The sequence below is a fragment of the Liolophura sinensis genome, chromosome 8 (assembly GCF_032854445.1).
Source record: "Liolophura sinensis isolate JHLJ2023 chromosome 8, CUHK_Ljap_v2, whole genome shotgun sequence".
Classification (NCBI taxonomy): Eukaryota; Metazoa; Mollusca; class Polyplacophora; order Chitonida; family Chitonidae; genus Liolophura; species Liolophura sinensis.
This window is the reverse complement of record NC_088302.1, coordinates 55,558,370-55,579,848: the sequence shown is the minus strand read 5'-3', so window position 1 is coordinate 55,579,848 and position 21,479 is coordinate 55,558,370. Positions and strand designations below refer to the sequence as shown.

The window sequence follows — 21,479 nt, the reverse complement described above, 5'->3', positions numbered from 1 at the left end:
AAGGTTTCAGTGGATAGTGCTTTGGTAATCTTCAATACGACTCCAAAGACAACATTTTGGGATTCATATTCAGCTGTCATGATCCATTCTGTAATTGCCTTATGCCCCTTGCATATTTCTCCTATCACGCGATCCGCCATAGGCCGTAATTCTTTTAGTTTCTAACGTTCCCCTTGAGGTTGCACCCAATAGAGAGCAGCAGAGAATAAATAGCAAAACCAGAGAGGTCTCTCTTGGTGGGCATGGTTAAACACCCTTGCCCATTTTTCTTCTATTCTGTCGCCATTCTACTGTGAACCGTTGGATTTCTATTCATCAGTTTATCACGAGGGATTTCTACTGCCTCACCAAATCTGTAATAGCTTTTCAAAATCGATTCATCCCTAGAATCACCTTGTAGTTTGCCCAGCTCCCAACAGAGTTACCCTCACTGCATATTACACCAATCTCTCCTCTTTTTAAACCGGTTCGAAAAGTGCGCGCGCCTCCAGTCTGACGCTTGCTCGAGCCTGGAAACGTTGTAAAGCTGCAAAACACTCAGTAATGTCTCCCCTTTTTCCATTATTTGTCATTTTACTTTTGTGGAGAGCGTTCCTTGGATTGGCAGACACTACTTTAATGTGAAATTCACCCAGTGCTGTGCCGGAGCCAGCCACTAGGATCAATATCCAGGTTACATGGCTACCTACCAGCTTCTAGAGATTCCAGAAAGGCCTACACTATTGGAGCTGGGGTCAATATCATGTAAGCTTGCTCAGATAGGTAGAAGCTGGACAACCCAGCCCTTTACCATGCCATCATAGGGAGGGGAAAACCCTCAATTTAGCTAATTACATGTAACAGGAAATCAATGAGGTAATTTTAGCAATAAAAGGCTTTCTATGTACCTCATAATTTATGGTCAGTTTAGTGGCAGTACACAACTTGCCCAAGGGAATGCTGGCTGGCCTGCCCTGTCTAATAGTTTTGTTTTCAAAACACACACACGCGCGCATATCATCAGCAACAGTGTATACTTGCTAATTAAGCAGTTTGATATGTTATCATTATGTAACAAGTTTATGGCCTGTCATCTCCCCTCCACAGCCAATCCTACTAATACACACAGGCTCACAGAATATTAAGCTTTATCCACTTACACACTGTATGATGTTTATCCCACAAATGCAAAACCACTCATTATATAAGTATGTGCATTACACACCTGTCACGGCTGACAGGCATAGCCATCATAGACATACAACCAATCCTTCCACAATTACTCTGAATACAATCATCCTCTCTAAATACAATCAATCATCCCTTCCTGAATATAATAATTCCTCCCTTATTACAACAATTCCTCTCTGAATTCAATCATTCTTCATGAACAATCATCATCCATGTACAGAATTATTCCTCCCTAAATACAACCATCCTCCATAAATCCATGAATAAAAGCCTTCTTCTCTGAATACAAATCATTTCTTCCTGAATACAGTTATTTCTGCCTGAATACAAACATCCTTCCTGAATATAATCACTCTTCCCTGAACACAATCATTCCTCGCTGAACACAATCATTCCTCCCTGAACACAATCATTCCTCCCTGAATACAAGCATCATCTCTCAATACAACCATTCCTCCCAGAATACAATTATCCTCCCTGAATAAAAGCCATCATCTCTGAACACAATCACTCCTTGTTCTATACACAGACACACATATTTACTGTACTTGTGTCCAGCATTACATTTCAATGCCACATGGAATACAGTTAGTCCTTCTATGTCATGGCCACAGATTCACCTGTAGCAACTTACATATCTATATGTATCTTATTCTCTTTCAAGTCTTTTTCACAAGGCAAAGACATGCAAAGTCTGTGACAAATAAATGTCGTTAAACCAGCCTGCAGACGTTTTTACTTTGCCAACGCTGTACTAAAATTAGCTCCTTACCACCCAACATCCATTCATCACTGTTGGCCATAACCTTTTCAATATGATTGCCTATCCCAATGTTATTTTTTTTCTTATTCAAAGCTCTCATCATGCACATTAAAAAATGGTGGCCAGTTTTGTAGTGAAAGAAAGCTAAGCCTAATCAATACAAAAATAGCGGAGCACATCGGCAGAACGGGAACCCATGCTGGTTTCTATTAGTGCCAATGCACATAGGAATCCTTCTGATCCTTCCCATCAATACCACCACCAAATTATGTAACAAGGTATGCTTTTTACAGACAATTATGCCAGCATCTAAGGATCAAATCGCCACTGATGCAGCAAGAATAAGATTGTCGATACCCTGCAGCAAGGAAAAATCAGAGCAGAGAATTATGGCCACTGAGCTTGCGACCAGAGAAAAGTGTGGCTCACATTAAACGCATTTCCTTTCCTTCCAATATCATATCTGAGGCTTGATACGATTCTGAGAGACCAGCAAAAAAGCCTTTAATCTTCATGTAATTACCTGACTACTGGACAGCAACCTGATTACCAACTTGTATTTTGTGGCCGTGCCCACGAAGTGCTGCACCAGAACACCCAGCAATCAGCACACCAGTCCACCATGAATGAGGAGTGAAATTCCACACAATCAATTTCCTCTGATTGAGACATGAAAAGATCAATGACCGTGATTGGATTGGGTGAACCTTTCTCTCGCCTGATTGGTTACTAAATATACTCTCCCTCCTCTAGAGACACCATAGAACTGCAGGAAGCTCAAGTTCGCCGTCACTCACCGATCAGGACACAACCCACTTTACCCCCACCATAGAAAGCCTCATCAGCCCAAAAAGGACAACACTTCTCTTCCTAAAGAAGAATCACCTCCACTCTTAGAATCCTGTAATATATAAATCAAAGGACTTTGCCTCTTGGCCTTGACCTTGCGAAGATTCCTAACAAATTTGTCCAATTAATGATAATATTATGTAACCAAGGTGATGCAAAACTAAATCCAGGTGCTGACAAAAGATCATGTCTACTTACTTCAATTACGAGGAACAAAATCCCTTTGATCTATAATGATTGGCCGTTTTCCACAATCATTATACAGACACAAACAATAATATAATTGCTAGAATATCGAATGAACCTTCCAGAGTAACAATGTGCCTTCCAGTTAACCTTCACAACAAACAAGAATGAAATTATTAAGGTTTTTGACTCCTGCAGAATCTGTCAGCACCACATACGGACTACACAGACCAACCAACAGACAATGCTAACAAATAAATAAATACATGATTAAGCCACAAAATATAAGACAGGGTGTCTGTTTATATTTCAAGAGTCGGCAATGTTCAGTCTCATAAAGACTAAGTACAAAATTATGCATTCTAGGCATCAATGCATCCTTGCCCAAACACAACCAAAATGTTGATATCAACATATGCCAAAGACAAAAAAAAAAGAAAAAGAAAGTTACAAAATCAGCATAATTGCAAATATTAACTTCTAGAAGCTATGGATTCCAATGAGCCAACTTAACTATTCGGAAGAAAGAGGAAGGGAGCTAAATGTATAAGCATGCACCATGCTGGATTGGAGTCTTTGGGGGCAATCACAGTCACTGGTACTAGACACCATGAAAATGAAAAAACTGTGAAAATCCCCACTGCCGAATACATCTTAGAAGGTTCATACGAAGTTTGAGAGCTCTTGGGACGACAACAACATGCATACAGCTCATCCATCATAATGGCAACGTCTTCCTGACTGTGATTGTCCATGGACGTATAGCGGTTAGCCAGAGAATGTTGAGCAGCCATATTTCTACCCCGCTGGAGATAGTCTATGGCCCACTGTCAGTGTAACAACCAGACCATTCCAATGGTAATTAAATGATTGCTCCACACTTTATCCAATTTCTGATTTCATGAGATTCCATTTCGTACAACAATATATCGCATTGTCTGTGCGTATTCCAGTTTTTATTCACCTCTGCCAACAGGCCTATGACCAACCTACCTACAATTCTCTGTATAATACCCTGAATAGTTCCTATTTGTGGCGTGATTTGTGTCTGCCTGATATTGTTATGGACTTTACTCAAAATCTATTGCACCATTCATATCATATAATTATTTCCAATATGGCAGGCAATTGCATTTTATCACTGTATTCCTTCTTGGGATGCTTCTAGACAATGACCTGGCAATAACCATAGGAAGAAAGTAATTTATTAATGATTAACCATTTAATTAAACGTACCGTGGATTTGATGAGAGAGATATTCACATGTCCATTTTTATACTTTAGAGGTGTCTTCTCATGAAATTTGAAAAGTGAGAAACTTTTTATTTTATTTGCATGCTTTTTCTTCAGGCTGATATTTGATAATATTGCATTTTATCAACCTTAGATTGTTTTATCCCTTCTTGCTGGTACAATTTCACTGAATTTTAACGGCATGTTTCCAAAGTTGTGCTGCTGCATTGGAGTATCAGACAAAGGCATCAAATCGACACAAGGCCATAACTGGCTCAAACTGTTAAAGCTTTGGCTAACTGTGATTCTCAGGCCCCTGACCAATGACGCTGTTTGTCTGAATCCAGCTTTCGTTGTTTTCAGGTATCTGATAAGGGCAGTGGTTTACCCTGGGCACTCATTCCACTCCACAATGATCAATCCTTAAACCTGACACAGAAGTGACAAATTCTGGAGTGCAGTGTTAAACATCAATCAAATAAATAAGCATTCTGGAAGCATCATTTTATCAATAATTCGATCACTCAATCACACCCCACCCAGCAATGCAGCACAATGGTAATAGCAAAGCAGTAGAGAGATTGCTAAATGCACCCACTGGTCTTCTTAAAGCTTTTGTCTCCAGCTTACCATTGAAATCATGATGCACGAAAAGCAAACATTAGACCACTGTAATGCCTCTACTGTGTCATATCTGTACTCAGTATATTTATCAGGTGTCCCTGTGTGGGGAAATTGTTATGTTTATATGCAAATACATCCACAAATAACACAGTAGCATTAGCTGAACTCAACAATGACCATGCATCATATATACTGTGTATTAACTGGCTGGAGAAGTTCAACTCTTTTGAAAGAGAGGAAGATACAGTTGTCCCTTCTAAATAAATAAAAATAATTTAATCTTTTGATTTGAAAATGTACACCTGTACATGAAATTTAAAAACATGTATGTACTGTAAATCTTCAATCTTCCTGACCTCTGAGGCACTTTTAATCTTCCTGACCTCTGAGGCACTTTTAATCTTCCTGACCTCTGAGGCACTTTTTCCAATGGAATTTATGCACACAATTATTGTGAATATGACACAAAAATGATTTTCTGAGTCACTAAAGATGCTTGTTCTAACTAATTTCTCTGCCACATAGTTCACTCAGAACATTTCCAAATATTGGTCTCTGAGGTGGTTGAAAAGGCTGAGGAGTTACGGTATATTAATTTTTTTGATATCTGTTGGTTTCATATAATACACCCATTTCATAACCATGATGTCAGGAAATTAAGGGTGGGGGGGGGGGGGGGGGGGCGTGTTAGGGAGAGGCTCATCCCCACAGCACATACCCGGAAAAAAAAAAACACAACAGCTATAGTTTTCAAAACAGTTTCATAAAATGTAATTATATACCAAATGAAGACAGAACATGATGTTTGAAAATATAACCCTGAACTCCAAAAAATAAACAAGAAATATGACATTTATTTCCTCTGTGTATCAGGAGGTGTATACAACAACTCAATAATAACAGATGCTTGCATGTTTCTAATATAACCTAGAGCCACAAAGACACACTTATAACAGTGGGCTACTATTGGGCAGCTATGGCTAGGGTGTCTAAAGGACAAATAGTGCCTGTCTGATGTTGTTATAGGACACAACAAGGCACTTCTGGCCAGGCCTTGTTTGACATAGGTGGGCTACTATTGGGCAGCTATGGCCAGGGTGTCTAAAGGACAAATAGTGCCTGTCTGATGTTGTTATAGGACACAACAAGGCACTTCTGGCCAGGCCTTGTTTGACATAGTTTATTAGCCATTTGTGTCAGTGTCGCCCTCCGCTTGTCTTTGACAGAGGTGCAGGGGACAGATGGGAAGGCCCGTGAAGGTGATTAGATTACGAGGCCTACCCGCTAGCTGTGCCAACCCAATTTAAAGGTTAGAACATGGGCGAAATTCAATTTGATGAAAACTATGGCAATATTACCTTTTTGTGCCGGAGACAGAGGCTAGGGGCTGAAGCAGGTGGAAGGAATCTGTCAAGTCAGAAGGCTGTTTTGGTGAGTTTACATCGGGGAATGGCTGCTCCCAAAGCACATCCTGCAGAACATCAAACATGGATGCATTAGACACAGCCAACAGTGTCAATCATCAAAGCCAAACAATTCAGTTACAACAGGACAAATGTTTCTGCCAAGTCTGACCTCAGACCAGCTGAGCTTCAAAACATTTCATAAATACAAGGCGCTGGATTTCACCTATTACAAGGGCATCCTTGATGAACTTAATGGCAAAGATGACTTTCTGTCCAGAACCAGATGACAGTGTCTACGGACACAGACTATACAGCTATAACATTGTGAAGTCCCACAAATATGTAACAAAACTGAACACAACATTCATGCACTTCTAAAACCTTGAGGGGGGAAGCAATACGATTCCATTCAAGATTTTTGAGATTCCTGGACCCTACGCCAAGCTGGTCTCAGAAATACTTGTAGTTATATTTTCCAAAGTTATAATCTTATGTTATGAAGGTATATATAGATATAACAATTGTGTTGGCATGAAGTTTAATACATGATGAATGTACTAAATTCATCTTTCAGGATCACAGCCTTCAGTGAACAATTGTCTTTGTAAATAAAATCAAAGTACTTGGATGTTATAAACACATGATGAACAACAGGGGATATTAACAAAGTGTCCTGAAGAGACACTGTATGCACACCGTCTCAGGGCCTTATAGTCGCATATTATAGACTTCCCAACATTACACAGACAAGCCAACATGTACCTTATTTATAATGTTACATGCCGACACAGAGAAACCAGGTAATAATGATGTCAAGAGGTAGAAATTTGCTTAACTTTCAGGACAAAATGATGTAGGGAACAACGGTCCATACAACCAAAACATTCATCCACATACAAGTCAACAACAATTTGTTCTGCGAATTTAACAAATCTTCCTTATGGATGAGTCACCTGTCTATGAATATAATTTTTATGTACTGTTGCAAAGGATCAGTAAAAACAAAGATCAGAAAAGTTCTTCACTTGTTTCACGACAATACCGTTCTTTGCCAGACGCAAAAAACAAGTCAAGCAGCAATCACATTTTCAAGTTAACAAAAAAAGTAAGGCGACAGACAGCTTGCCACAGCCTTTTCTGCATTTTAAATGCAAGACCGGAAACCAATTGTGCCGCAAACTACAGCTTCGCAGAAAAATGACCTCAGCAGGGAGTAACTACCCGGAGGTTTAAGCACTTGTGCACTTGACTTGGACAGACACATATGTATGATGATGACAACAAACCTGTGAAGTAGCAGAGTACATATCTGGTGTAGTTTGTGACCAATGATCCTAGTAGGTGGTCTCATCTCCGCACAGCGTGAGTATGTGTAAATCCTACAACACTGTCGCGGAAAACCAAGGCAGGCATTGGTGAAAAACTGGGCGAGGCAGCGATCCATGGAGGGACGCTACAGGCGGAATACATGCCGAATCAATTAAATATCTCTCCTCTCCTCAACGGTTCAGCTCAGCAGTTAGGAGATGTAATTTAATTCATTGTTAATTGAGAAATCCATCATTTATGAAAAAAACTGGCCCACTTGTATGAAGCTCTTCAGAGGAAGACTATTATCTCAGTCATTAAATCCAGAGCAGTCCATCAACACCTTCAGCCAGGGGATTAAGGCCCAATCTCACCACCCCATCTCCTTTCCCTGCGTCTTTGGCATTAGACAACAGCCTCAGCTTAGCCACACTCAGTCCTTCAGCCTCTATTAATCAGCCCATTATCTCTAAAGGGCAACCACTTTCATGTTTTCATGTTTTCTGAGGCAGTTCTTTGGGTTATGAGTGAAAAATACATTTATCTGAAGACAGGTAAGGGAGATAAGTAGATTCCTAAATGAAACCTTTCTGATCAGCTATTTCCACGAAAGGAACTATCCGATAAGACAGAAATAAGTACTGGTGGCTGACATAGGTAATATAGAGGCAGAGCATTAGTCAGTAGGAGTCTGACCTGTTTATCTAGCCCCTGAGTATGGAGAATAACTGTTTTGTCAAATCTACAGTCCAACAGCGCATCCTGGTCAGTATTTGACTGTCACCCAATGACTGTTTTGACAAATCTACAGTCCAACAGGGCATCCTGGTCAGTATTTGACTGCCACCCCATGATTGTTTTGACAAATCTACAGTCCAACAGGGCATCCTGGTCAGTATTTGACTGCCACCCCATGACTGTTTTGTCAAATCTACAGCCCAAAACAGCATCCTGGTCAGTAGAAGTCTGACCTGTTTACCTGGTCCCCGAGTATGGAGAATGATTGTTTTGTCAAATCTACAGTCCAACAGCGCATCCTGGTCAGTATCTGACTGCCACCCAATGACTGTTTTGTCAAATCTACAGTCCAACACAGTATCCTGGTCAGTATCTGACTCCCACCCAATGACTGTTTTGTCAAATCTACAGTCCAACACAGCATCCTGGTCAGTATTTGACTGTCACCCAATGATTGTTTTGACAAATCTACAGTCCAACAGGGCATCCTGGTCAGTATTTGACTGCCACCCCATGACTGTTTTGTCAAATCTACAGCCCAAAACAGCATCCTGGTCAGTAGAAGTCTGACCTGTTTACCTGGTCCCTGAGTATGGAGAATGATTGTTTTGTCAAATCTACAGTCCAACACAGCACCCTGGTCAGTATCTGACTGCGTCCCAATGACTGTTTTGTCAAATCTACAGTCCAACACAGCACCCTGGTCAGTATCTGACTGCGTCCCAATGACTGTTTTGTCAAATCTACAGTCCAAAACAGCATCCTGGTCAGTATCTGACTCCCACCCAATGACTGTTTTGTCAAATCTACAGTCCAACACAGCATCCTGGTCAGTATCTGACTGCCACCCCATGACTGTTTTGTCAAATCTACAGTCCAACACAGCATCCTGGTCAGTATCTGACTGCCACCCCATGACTGTTTTGTCAAATCTACAGTCCAACACAGCATCCTGGTCTGTAGAAGACTGACCTGTTTACCTGGTCCCCGAGTATGGAGAATGACTGTTTTGTCAAATCTACAATCCAACACAGCATCCTGGTCAGTATCTGACTGTTTTGTCAAATCTACAGTCCAACACAGCAATTTGGTCAGTAATTGACTGCCACCCCATAAATGTTTTGTCAAATCTACAGTCCAACACAGCATCCTGGTCAGTAAGAGTCTGACCTGTTTACCTGGTCCCCGAGTATGGAGAATGACTGTTTTGTCAAATCTACAGTCCAACACGACATCATTTACAGTCCAAAACAGCATCCTGGTCAGTAAGAGTCTGACCTGTTTACCTGGTCCCCGAGTATGGAGAATGACTGTTTTGTCAAATCTACAGTCCAACACAGCATCCTGGTCAGTATCTGACTCCCACCCAATGACTGTTTTGTCAAATCTACGGCCCAACACAGCATCCTGGTCAGTATCTGACTCCCACCCAATGACTGTTTTGTCGTGTTGGACTGTAGATTTGACAAAACAGTCATTCTCCATACTCGGGGACCAGGTAAACAGGTCAGACTCTTACTGACCAGGATGCTGTCAGATCCTGGTCAGTATCTGACTGCCACCCAATGACTGTTTTGTCAAATCTACAGCCCAAAACAGCATCCTGGTCAGTAGGAGTCTGACCTGTTTACCTGGTCCCCGAGTATGGAGAATGACTGTTTTGTCAAATCTACAGTCCAACACAGCATCCTGGTCAGTATTTGACGGCCACCCCATAAATGTTTTATCAAATCTACAGTCCAACACAGCATCTTGGTCAGTATCTGACTCCCACCCCATGACTGTTTTGTCAAATCTACAGTCCAAAACAGCATCCTGGTCAGTAAGAGTCTGACCTGTTTACCTGGTCGCCGAGTATGGAGAATAACTGTTTTGTCAAATTTACAGTCCAAAACAGCATCCTGGTCAGTATCTGACTCCCACCCAATGACTGTTTTGTCAAATCTACAGTCCAACAGGGCATCCTGGTCAGTATTTGACTGCCACCCCCATGACTGTTTTGTCAAATCTACAGCCCAACACAGCATCCTGGTCAGTATTTGACTGCCTCCCCATGACTGTTTTGTCAAATCTACAGCCCAACACAGCATCCTGGTCAGTATTTGACTGCCTCCCCATGACTGTTTTGTCAAATCTACAGCCCAACACAGCATCCTGGTCAGTATTTGACTGCCTCCCAATGACTGTGACTTTTAATTTGACTGGAAGAGGCTCTTGAACCATAGATTACGCCGACAGATACTCTTAGAGTTGCCCCAGACATGTCTGCCCTGAAAAAGGCAAACCACTCCAAACCACTGTGCTAATCCATATCTTGAGGTTTAAGTCAGTTGGCAAGACTAATGAAGGCTACGATCCTGAGGATTATTTTAGGAGAAAACATCTCGAGGAACCTTTTTAATTTCACCAGTTTATCACTTTCACAGTTTATCACAGTTTTCAATTTTAATCTTATTACCTTGCTTTCCAAGACCAAATCTAGGTCAGAAATAACTCCCTGAAGGGTACAAGGTAAACATGTCAAAGGACAGCAAGTTGAAGGCATAGCTGCAGACTGCATTATTATGAGCTTTGTCTGTTATACATAAGACAGTCTTAAACTTGGTTCCAAAGAGTATTAGATTTAAAGTATCACACCTGCTGTTACAGTGTACTGCTCTCATCCCACAGGAGAAATCTGGAAAAATTAATTGATAATTACAGCTGGTTTTACATGCAATCAATAATTCTGACACAATGTCCTGCACAAACACAAGACCAGATTACTATAAATTCAAGGGGGATGAAAGAATTGCCAAATGCCTCCTGTACAAGCCAAGAGGAAACAATCGCCAAATGCCTCCTGTACAAGACAAGAGGAAACACTTGTCAAATGCCTCCTGTACAAAACAAGAGGAAAGAATTTCCACATGCCTCCTGTATGACAAGAGAAAACAATTGTCGCATGCTTCCTGTAAGACAAGAGCAAACAATGGCCACATGCCTCCTGTACAAGCCAAGAGGAAACAACTGCCACATGCCTCCTGTATGACAAGAGGAAAGAATTGCCAAATGCCTCCTGTACAAGCCAAGAGGAAACAATTGCAACATGACTCCTGTACAAGTCAAAAGGAAACAATTGCCATATGCCTCCTGTACAAGCCAAGAGGAAACAATTGCCACATGCCTCCTGTACAAGCCAAGAGGAAACAATTGCCAAATGCCTCCTGTACAAGACAAGAGGAAACAATGGCCACATGCCTCCTGTATAAGCCAAGAGGAAACAATTGCCACATGCCTCCTGCATGACAAGAGGAAACAATTGCCAAATGCCTCCTGTACAAGACAAGAGGAAAAACATTGCCACATGCCTCCTGTAAAAGACACGAGGAAACAATTGCCACATGCCTCCTGTATGACAAGAGGAAACAATTGCCAAATGCCCTCCTGCACATGACAAGAGGAAACAATTGCCATATGCCTCCTGTACAAGACAAGAGGAAACAATTGCCACATGCCTCTTGAACAAGAAAAGAGGCAACAATGGCCACATGCCTAATGTACAAGACAAGGGGAAACAATTGCCATATGCCTCCTCTACAAGACAAGAGGAAACACTTGCCCAATGCCTCCTGTACAAGACAAGAGGCAACAATGGCCACATGCCTCCTGTACAAGCCAAGAGGAAACAATTCCTACATGCCTCCTGTAAAAGACACGAGGAAACAATTGCCCAATGTCTCCTGTACAAGACAAGAGGAAACAATTGCCACATGCCTCTTGAACAAGAAAAGAGGCAACAATGGCCACATGCCTAATGTACAAGACAAGGGGAAACAATTGCCATATGCCTCCTCTACAAGACAAGAGGAAACACTTGCCCAATGCCTCCTGTACAAGACAAGAGGCAACAATGGCCACATGCCTCCTGTACAAGCCAAGAGGAAACAATTCCTACATGCCTCCTGTAAAAGACACGAGGAAACAATTGCCCAATGTCTCCTGTACAAGACAAGAGGAAACAATGGCCATATGTCTCCTGTAAAAGACAAGAGGAAACAATTGCCACATACCTCCTGTAAAAGACAAGAGGAAACAATTGCCACATCCCTCCTGTCCAAGCCGACAGGAAACAATTGCAACATGCTTCCTCTAGAAGCAGACAGATAACAATTACCACATGCCTTCTCTACAAGATAGTAGGAACCAATTGCCGCATCCCTCCTCTACAAGCAGACAGAAAACAATTGCCGCATGCCGCCCCCACAAGATAGGAGGAACCAATTGTCACATTTCTCCTCTACAAAATAGGAGGACCCAATTGCCGCATGCCTCCTCTACAAGATAGGAGGAACCAATTGCCGCATGCCTCCTCTACAAGCAGGCATGAAAACAATTGCCACATGCCTCCTCTACAAGTAGACAGGAAACAACTGCCGTATGCCTCCTGTACAAGCAGACAGGAAACAATTTCCACATGCTTCCTGTACAAGATAGGAGGAACCAACTGCCACATGACTCCTCTACAAGACAGGAGGAACCAATTGCTGCATACCTCCTGTACAAGCAGACAGGAACCAATTGCCACATGCCTCCTCTACAAGATAGGAGGAACCAATTGCCACATGCCTCCTCTACAAAATAGGAGGACCCAATTGCCGCATGCCTCCTCTACAAGATAGGAGGAACCAATAGCTGCATGCCTCCTCTACAAGCAGGCATGAAAACAATTGCCACATGCCTCCTCTACAAGTAGACAGGAAACAACTGTCACATGCCTTCTGTACAAGATAGGATGGAACAATTGCCACATGCCTCCTGTACAAGATAGGAGGGAACAATTGCCAGTTAGAGATGTAATTATTGAAGACATTAACATAAAATGTAGTCATTAAACATAAAAATTTCTTTCAACTAAGGACAAAACGTTCTCACCACATAACTTAGAAAATTAACTTATAAAAGATGGTTAAATGCACTCTTGAAACTAAAGTTGAGTTTTGTAATTCTTTCTGTATGTTCCCTGTCCAGACAGAAAGGTGATGACTTGCTATCCTGTCCTCCAAGAAATTCATTTTCATGCAAATCTAAAATTATTTAGCACAAAAAATAATGCGAATTCAAACCGGCCCTGTTTTATAGGTTAAATGGGCAAGAAATCCAGTGGCATGTTTTTTAGTCCAATTCTCATACATCAGACTAGCAATAATGTACAGGCTGCTACAGCTTACATTAACATAATGTACCTGAGATGTCTGTCAGAATTGTAGATGTGGGTTTGATGCAACAAGGGCAGGTGTAATGTGTATGTGTTATGTTTGGGTGCTTACCACTCTGATGTAGACAGCTCGTAAGCCCCAAAGGCTTGATCATTCCTCACACATGGCTGATTCTCCTCCTAAGGCCTGTCAGCATTGAATGGCCTGCTGACATTGCCCCGAGGACATCCACACCAAAATAACCACACAACATCGATATCTGCCACCAACAACGCATGTAAGCTTACATCACCAACCATCCCTGTTGTATCATTGCATTTCCACAGGTTATTGCAGAAAAACTCTTAACGTGATTAAATATTAAAACTTCAGCTTTTATTAATAACATGATGTGTGTCTGGGCTGGTGAACATGTACATGCTGACCATATGCAGAAACTGATGTGTTTGGGGGCCTCCATGGCCAAGGAGGTTAGCACGCTAGCGTACAATGACCCGGGAGCCTTCCACCAATTAGGTCACTCTGAGATCTAGTCCAGCTCATGCTGGCTTCCTCTCCAGCCTTACGTGGGAATTTTTGCCAGCAACTTGAGGATGGTCGTGGGCTTAGAGACCGGTTTTCTCCCACCATAATGCTGGCCGCTGTCACATAAGCGAAATATTCTTGTGTACGACATAAAACACCAGTCCTTACCCTCCCATCCTATTTCACAATGTTGTAAGTATTTTCTCTACATGTGGAAAATTTGGCTAACTGATACTTTGAAAAACTGGTTAAAATATGGCTAGATGTACAATTGCAATACCAGTTCATTTATATGCTTTAATGACATTATGAGTAAGCATTCTGGAAGATGGGCAACAGCAATACACGTCCTTCTCCAGTTTGATCCATTAAAATAACAGTTACACAGTCCACAACACAACCAAAAGCCAATGAAAACTCTCAAAAGCCCAAAATAGGATAAAAAGTGTCATAATTTTGTTCTCAATGAAAGAAATGAATTAAAAATTAACCTGAATCTGTAACTAGTAACAGTGAAGCCATGTGACACATATAATTGTAATATGATAAAAAAAAAGGTGGCCAGAAAATGACAGACTCGGTGTAAGAATATAGTGTCCTGGGCCTAATCCAGCTATTCTCAGCGTCCGATTACTGGACGCTGCCGTTCCCCCGAAGAGCCTTTTGCGTCTCAAAAAAAAGAAAAGGAGAAACAGCCCGAATTCATTATAACAGTTGGATTAGCTACTTAGCCCTAGTCTTCGGCTAGCCAGTCACCACATTAGTTTTGGCGAATAGAATTTCTGTGTGGCGAAAGCAGACTGGCATCCCTTTGCCACAGTGGCAAAAGCAATGGATGCCTTTCAACTTGTTTACGTTTAACGCTCGTAAATTTACTCAATTTTAATGTTAGATCCAGAATCAAGAATGAATATTTGGCTTCAGTGTGAAAGAATTTGGCTGTGAAAACAACAAAGTTTTTAAAGAGCTCTTAAAATCGGAAATGTATGCCCTGAAGCAGGTGACGAAAATTGAACCTGCGATAATTCAATTAGAATTCAGATTATGTGGGTCGGGAATTACTTTCAATTGACATTAAAAAAAAAATGCAAACCGACAGACGTGACTTCAAAAAACAGGGTTTGTTGCCCCCAACAAACAACTTTTTAATGGGGTAGCTATGATACAAAGTGATGATCAGATGCACATGTTATACGGGATGCCAGAGTTCTCCACACATCAGTGAATACAAACCATACTTAGACTGAATTTTCCAGCTAGGCACATGTTGTGGTGTGCATGTTGGGTGGAGGTCAACCATAGGAACCAAGACCCTTAAAAATGTATGAGAATCGAATTATTCAACAATGAGGTGCCCTTGACCGGTGGTTCCAACCCCTGCTCTTCTGAGGCCAGATTAGGCCCTGGTGTCAGTTCGGGCCCAGAAAGATTCTTTACAATTTTTGCTCCTATGACTATTGCTTTACAAGGGCCGCACTACTTTTAAAAGGTCTTCGAAAGTTAACTAACAACTCCACACTGGCTATACTTTACACTGTCTCAATAAATGATCAAACACATATTGCAACATCAACACGGAGTCCTGGATGGAATGATGAAACCAGTCCGGAAATTAATAATCTACTGATCAGCTTGAGGCTACACCTGACAGCACGTAAATCTGCATTCAGCGCCTGCTGCGGACAGCACTGGCTGCCGCGGACAGCACTGACTGCTGCACACACCTCAGTCCTTACTGTGATCACCTCACACCATGGCTAACTCCTTACGTGTGCTTGTACCACTGAAGCTATTCTGCCCGCAGGTGATTATGTAGCCTTAGTGGGCGATCTGTCACTGGAGATGTTGGCCTTTTCTCATCAGGTCAAACTATACATAACCTCAGGCGAACAACCACCACCTCTGGATTGGCCACAATCATCATTTCTTCTCCATGAGTAATCATTTTCACCATGGTTGGCTGGATGAAGGGAAAATTTATAAAAGGTAGTTCATATTGGTCAGCTTATTTCAGGACATCTGACACACATTGGTTCATGCCTTAGACAGTGGTCAAACCAAACATCAAATACTATACTCAAAACATACTCTAAACTAAATATCTATTTTGCTTAACAACTGTCCTTTCTGTACGACTAATAAGAAATCTGATTACAATTCACTGGTAGAAAATCTATACATGCATGATATAAAAACTATTATCATAAGTGGGTATTACTACAAAAGAGTTCAGACAGACTACATGTACCAACACATTACTACAAAAGAGTTCAGACAGACTACATGTACCAACACATTACATCAGAGTTCAGACAGGCTACATGTACCAACACATTACTACATCACAGCTCAGACAGACTACATGTACCAACACATCACCACATGAGAGCTCAGACAGACTACATGTACCAACACATTACTACATCAGAGTTCAGACAGACTACATGTACCAACACATTACTACATCAGAGTTCAGACAGACTACATGTACCAACACATTACTACATCAGAGTTCAGGCAGACTACATGTACCAACACTTTACTACATCACAGCTCAGACAGACTACATGTGCCAACACATTACTACAGAGTTCAGACAGACTACATGTACCAACACATTACTACATCACAGCTCAGACAGACTACATGTACCAACACATTACTACATCAGAGTTCAGACAGACTACATGTATCAACACATTACTACATCAGAGTTCAGACAGACTACATGTACCAACACATTACTACATCAGAGCTCAGACAGACTACATGTACCAACACATTACTACAAAAGAGTTCAGACAGACTACATATATCAACACATTACTACATCACAGCTCAGACAGACTACATGTACCAACACATTACTACATCAGAGTTCAGACAGACTACATGTACCAACACATTACTACATCACAGCTCAGATGGACTAAATGTACCAACACATTACTACATCACAGTTCAGACAGACTACATGTACCAACACATTACTACATCACAGCTCAGACAGGCTACATGTATCAACACATTACTACATCAGAACTCAGACAGACTACATGTACCAACACATTACTACATCAGAGTTCAGACAGGCTACATGTATCAACACATTACTACATCAGAGTTCAGACAGACTACATGTACCAACACGTTACTACAAAAGAGTTCAGACAGACTACATGTACCAACACATTACTACATCACAGCTCAGACAGACTACATGTACCAACACATTACTACAAAAGATTTCAGACAGACTACATGTACCAACACATTACTACATCAGAGTTCAGACAGACTACATGTACCAACACATTACTACATCAGAGTTCAGACAAACTACATGTACCAACACATTACTACAAGAGAGTTCAGACAGACTACATGCATCAACACATTACTTGCAGAGTGAGAAAGACTTCACATATATCCTGTATAGATATTCACATATAAAATGCAGTGTGTGCATATCTTATCTTATACCGACATCTTCTGAAGAGAACTCACAGCGACCTCTTTGGTCAGAGGCTCCTGGGTCATTTCGCTGCACTAGCGCAGACCACTTTAATAAAATTTCGTTCATCACGTTCCATAAGGATTAAATCCTTGATGATTTAAAATTTTAAAACCTGTTTTTCCTCGAAAGAGGCTCTTTAGGTAAAGATGCATTCAGTGGAATTAGAAATGAATGAAGAGCTTAGGTAGTGCACACCTGCTATTTGGCCAGAACATCTGATTGATCTATGGAGGTTTTAATGTACGGATGCTGCAGTCACTTAGTAGCTCTGTTAATGCACATGTATCCCAAAACAGACACAAACCATCAGCCAAGAATTGGGTAAATGACGTAAATTGCTTGAATTCACTGGCTGGATGATGGATTGTCATGAGGTGGGTTTCCAACATATGTCAATAAATACAGTAAATGTAAATCAATCAAAGGCGGAATTCAGCCAGAAAGTATCCTAAATAACAATCAACATTGCCAGACTTGGCATCCATGTATAGCATGTTTATTGGTTAGCAATTCAAAGACAAACCTGGGAAAAAACTATCAGAAAGGATAACATCCACATCTCTTTATCTACAATTCAAAGTAACCACCAAAAACACACTAACTGAGAGAGTGGTATAAAAATGTAACAAAGTACACCTAAGAAATGGCTGAAAATGAGAAGAAGACAGAGAACAAATGCAAAGCTCTGTCAGGATGGAAGGTCCAACTCAGAACAGGTATACACTGACTGTCCCCAAACCAGCCAAAATGAGGACACCTGGAGGTTTCTGAACACCACCAATAGGCTAAATGGTTCTAAACTGACATGGGTGAGCCTTTGGCCTATTTTTTCAAGCCGTACATGGACTATCTGTAAAAACTAAACCTTAAAAAAAAAGGAAAGGACAAACAACCAACATAAACCCACAAACATACACATGAATCAATCAGAGCATGGCACTCATCTAGTCTGCATCTATTTTGGTCAGAACAGAAACAAAATATAGACAAAGACACACATGTATCAGATCAAGACCAATAATGATACAAAATGAAGGTAAAACCACACAGGTATGTGTCAGAGCCCCAAAAGACTAGGCTCACACCATTGTTCCAATGTAGCTATCCTATTATCACAATACAATGTTTGTTTGTTTTTTTCAACAAAAATGATAAAAAAAGATAATGAAAGGCAATCAAAATAATGAAAAAAACAAATGGAATCAAGCCATCAGAATAACATTCCACAAATGGACAAGCCATCAGAATAACATTCCCACAAATGGACAAGCCATCAGAATAACATTTCCACAAATGGACAAGTCATCAGAATAACATTCCCACAAATGGACAAGCCATCAGAATAACATTTCCACAAATGGACAAGTCATCAGAATAACATTCCCACAAATGGACAAGCCATCAGAATAACATTTCCACAAATGGACAAGTCATCAGAATAACATTCCCACAAATGGACAAGCCATCAGAATAACATCCCCACAAATGGACAAGCCATCAGAATAACATCCCCACAAATGGACAAGCCATCAGAATAACATTCCCACAAATGGACAAGCCATCAGAATAACATTCCCACAAATGGACAAGCCATCAGAATAACATTTCCACAAATGGACAAGTCATCAGAATAACATTCCCACAAATGGACAAGCCATCAGAATAACATCCCCACAAATGGACAAGCCATCAGAATAACATCCCCACAAATGGACAAGCCATTAGAATAACATTCCCACAAATGGACAAGCCATCAGAATAACATTCCCACAAATGGACAAGCCATATAAGTAAACAAACCTTTAGACACTTTTTGATGAATTGGTGTTAAAGCTGAGGAGTTTTTCTTTCCACTGATCTACAATTTATGTACACGCAATACAGTAATCCTGGTACTGCAGCATTCAATGAACAATTAATTGGTTATCAGCAGCCCGCAGAATTCACCAGATAACTTTTATTAGGGGGGGTGGTAGATGACAAAATCAGCCGTCCACGGAGAACTGGGATAGAATTTCAAGCCAGGTTCAGTCCTCTTACATGGAACAGCCATTACGGCTGGCTTCAGAAGCCAATGGCCTGTGCTTAGGGCTGACTGCAGTTCCGCTGGGTGAAAAAGCATTGACACTAATTGTGTAGGGGAGAGGCAGGCAATACCTGAAATCCCTCACTTCCCACAGGGATATCAAATACCAAAACTATGTTCATTGTGAAATGTTTCTCTTTCTTTTTATCACAAATAGAGATAACAGCGATACATTGTTTTCAGTTGCTGAAGGGTGACAGAGCAGCTGAGAGGCATTGGCACCTCATAGTTATCGGGTGACAATTCGCGTACCTTGACGAGAGCCACAGTTTTTAACATCCGGGGAAATGCTGCTTTTCAAATGATGTATTGTGTCATTAACACAACACTCAACAATTTTCCCAGCTTTCCTCTGAAAGATGTAAGAAAGTGAAACTGAAGAAAAGTGGCTACCAAAGAAGTGCTAGAAGCGAATTAAAATTGGCATCTATGGAGATAAAGCACAAAAACACATTCATGTTTTCACAGTCCTAAATCAATCATGCCTCCAAGAATTGTCTCATGGGATAAAAGAAAAAATTAAATAAAATACTGACAGATATAAAGGCCATAATTCACCAGGAAGAAAATGCTCTCATTTTAATATCTCACATTTATAGGAATTCTACATGTTTTAATTCATCAGAAACTAAATATAACTTTACGACATCATCAAATGCATTTTTCATGTTATCAAACATATCTATGGTACTCAAAGACAAGTGAGATCCAAAATGCATAAACAAAAGAAGATCTCATTTTTCTACAAATTCTGTTTTGAGTTGGCATGGAATGATGTCCACCGTTACCAAGTACTACTCCGAGAGAAACTTAGTAATACATGTACACCCACAAGCTCTAGTAGTAGCAAACATTTCCCACTTGCTTATAGTAAACTATTCATGAGACACGATTCCTAAAACAACACTACAAAGCCAAATTTGGATAGGAAAAATTTAATAATGTTGACTTAAATTAGCTTTGCTTAACCACATACTAACTGTAAAATAGCAATACACTGTGATGTGAGCCAAACATGTCTAACACCTCCAATAGGGGAGTTTCGAGTTAGAATTCTTTTATCGATAAAGGTAGAAGAAGTCAAACTGTATCATGTGAACTATTTTTGATCACATTTACTATAACATGGGCATCTGAAAAAAGTTTCATAAAAAGCAATTTGGAATAGATGAATGATGGACAAAATTGAGAATTTGAATGTTTCTGAATTTGAAGAGTTCCTAAAGGAAAGAGGTGTCATTTGTGTCTCTGGAAAAAGGTGATCAGTAAATTAATATCAACAAAGATTGCCTTACATTTTTCACCAGTCACATGACACAGCAGAACTGTTTCAAAACTCCATCTGGATTAAAGACTGCGTGTCAAAGTGCAGATCTCCAGCACGAGATACTGCATGACATACGTACATGGGCTCTATGGGTAGTTCTAACCCTTTCACAAGCTAAAATTACAGCTAACAGTATATTCCATAGTGTAACCCTTAATTCCATAGTGTAGACCTTAATTCCACAGTGTAGCCCTTAATTCCACAGTGTAGCCCTTAATTCCACAGTGTAGCCCTAGGTTCCATTACAGCGTAGCGATATATTCCACAGTGTAACCATAGATTCCATTTATTCCTCAGTGTAACCATAGATTCCCCAGTGTAGCTCTTGATTCCCCAGTGTAGCCCTGGATTCCATAGTGTAGCCATAGATTACACAGTGTAGCTATAGACTGTGCAGTGTAGACACAGATTACATACAGTGTAGCCATAGATTCCTCAGTGTAGCCCTGGATTCCATAGTGTAGCCATAGATTACACAGTGTAGCTATAGACTGTGCAGTGTAGACACAGATTACATCCAGTGTAGCCATAGATTCCCCAGTGTAGCCC

At 40.8% G+C, this 21,479-nt stretch overlaps 1 protein-coding gene across 1 annotated transcript in view; it reads right to left on the bottom strand.

Annotated features, from left to right (window-relative positions):
- Window positions 1-21,479, bottom strand: part of LOC135473769 (teneurin-m-like) — a 257,605-nt gene that overhangs the window by 178,291 nt on the left and 57,835 nt on the right. Inside the window, 1 exon segment of the mRNA XM_064753657.1 lies at window positions 6,184-6,296. The gene's annotated coding sequence lies outside the window, so the exon portion shown is untranslated.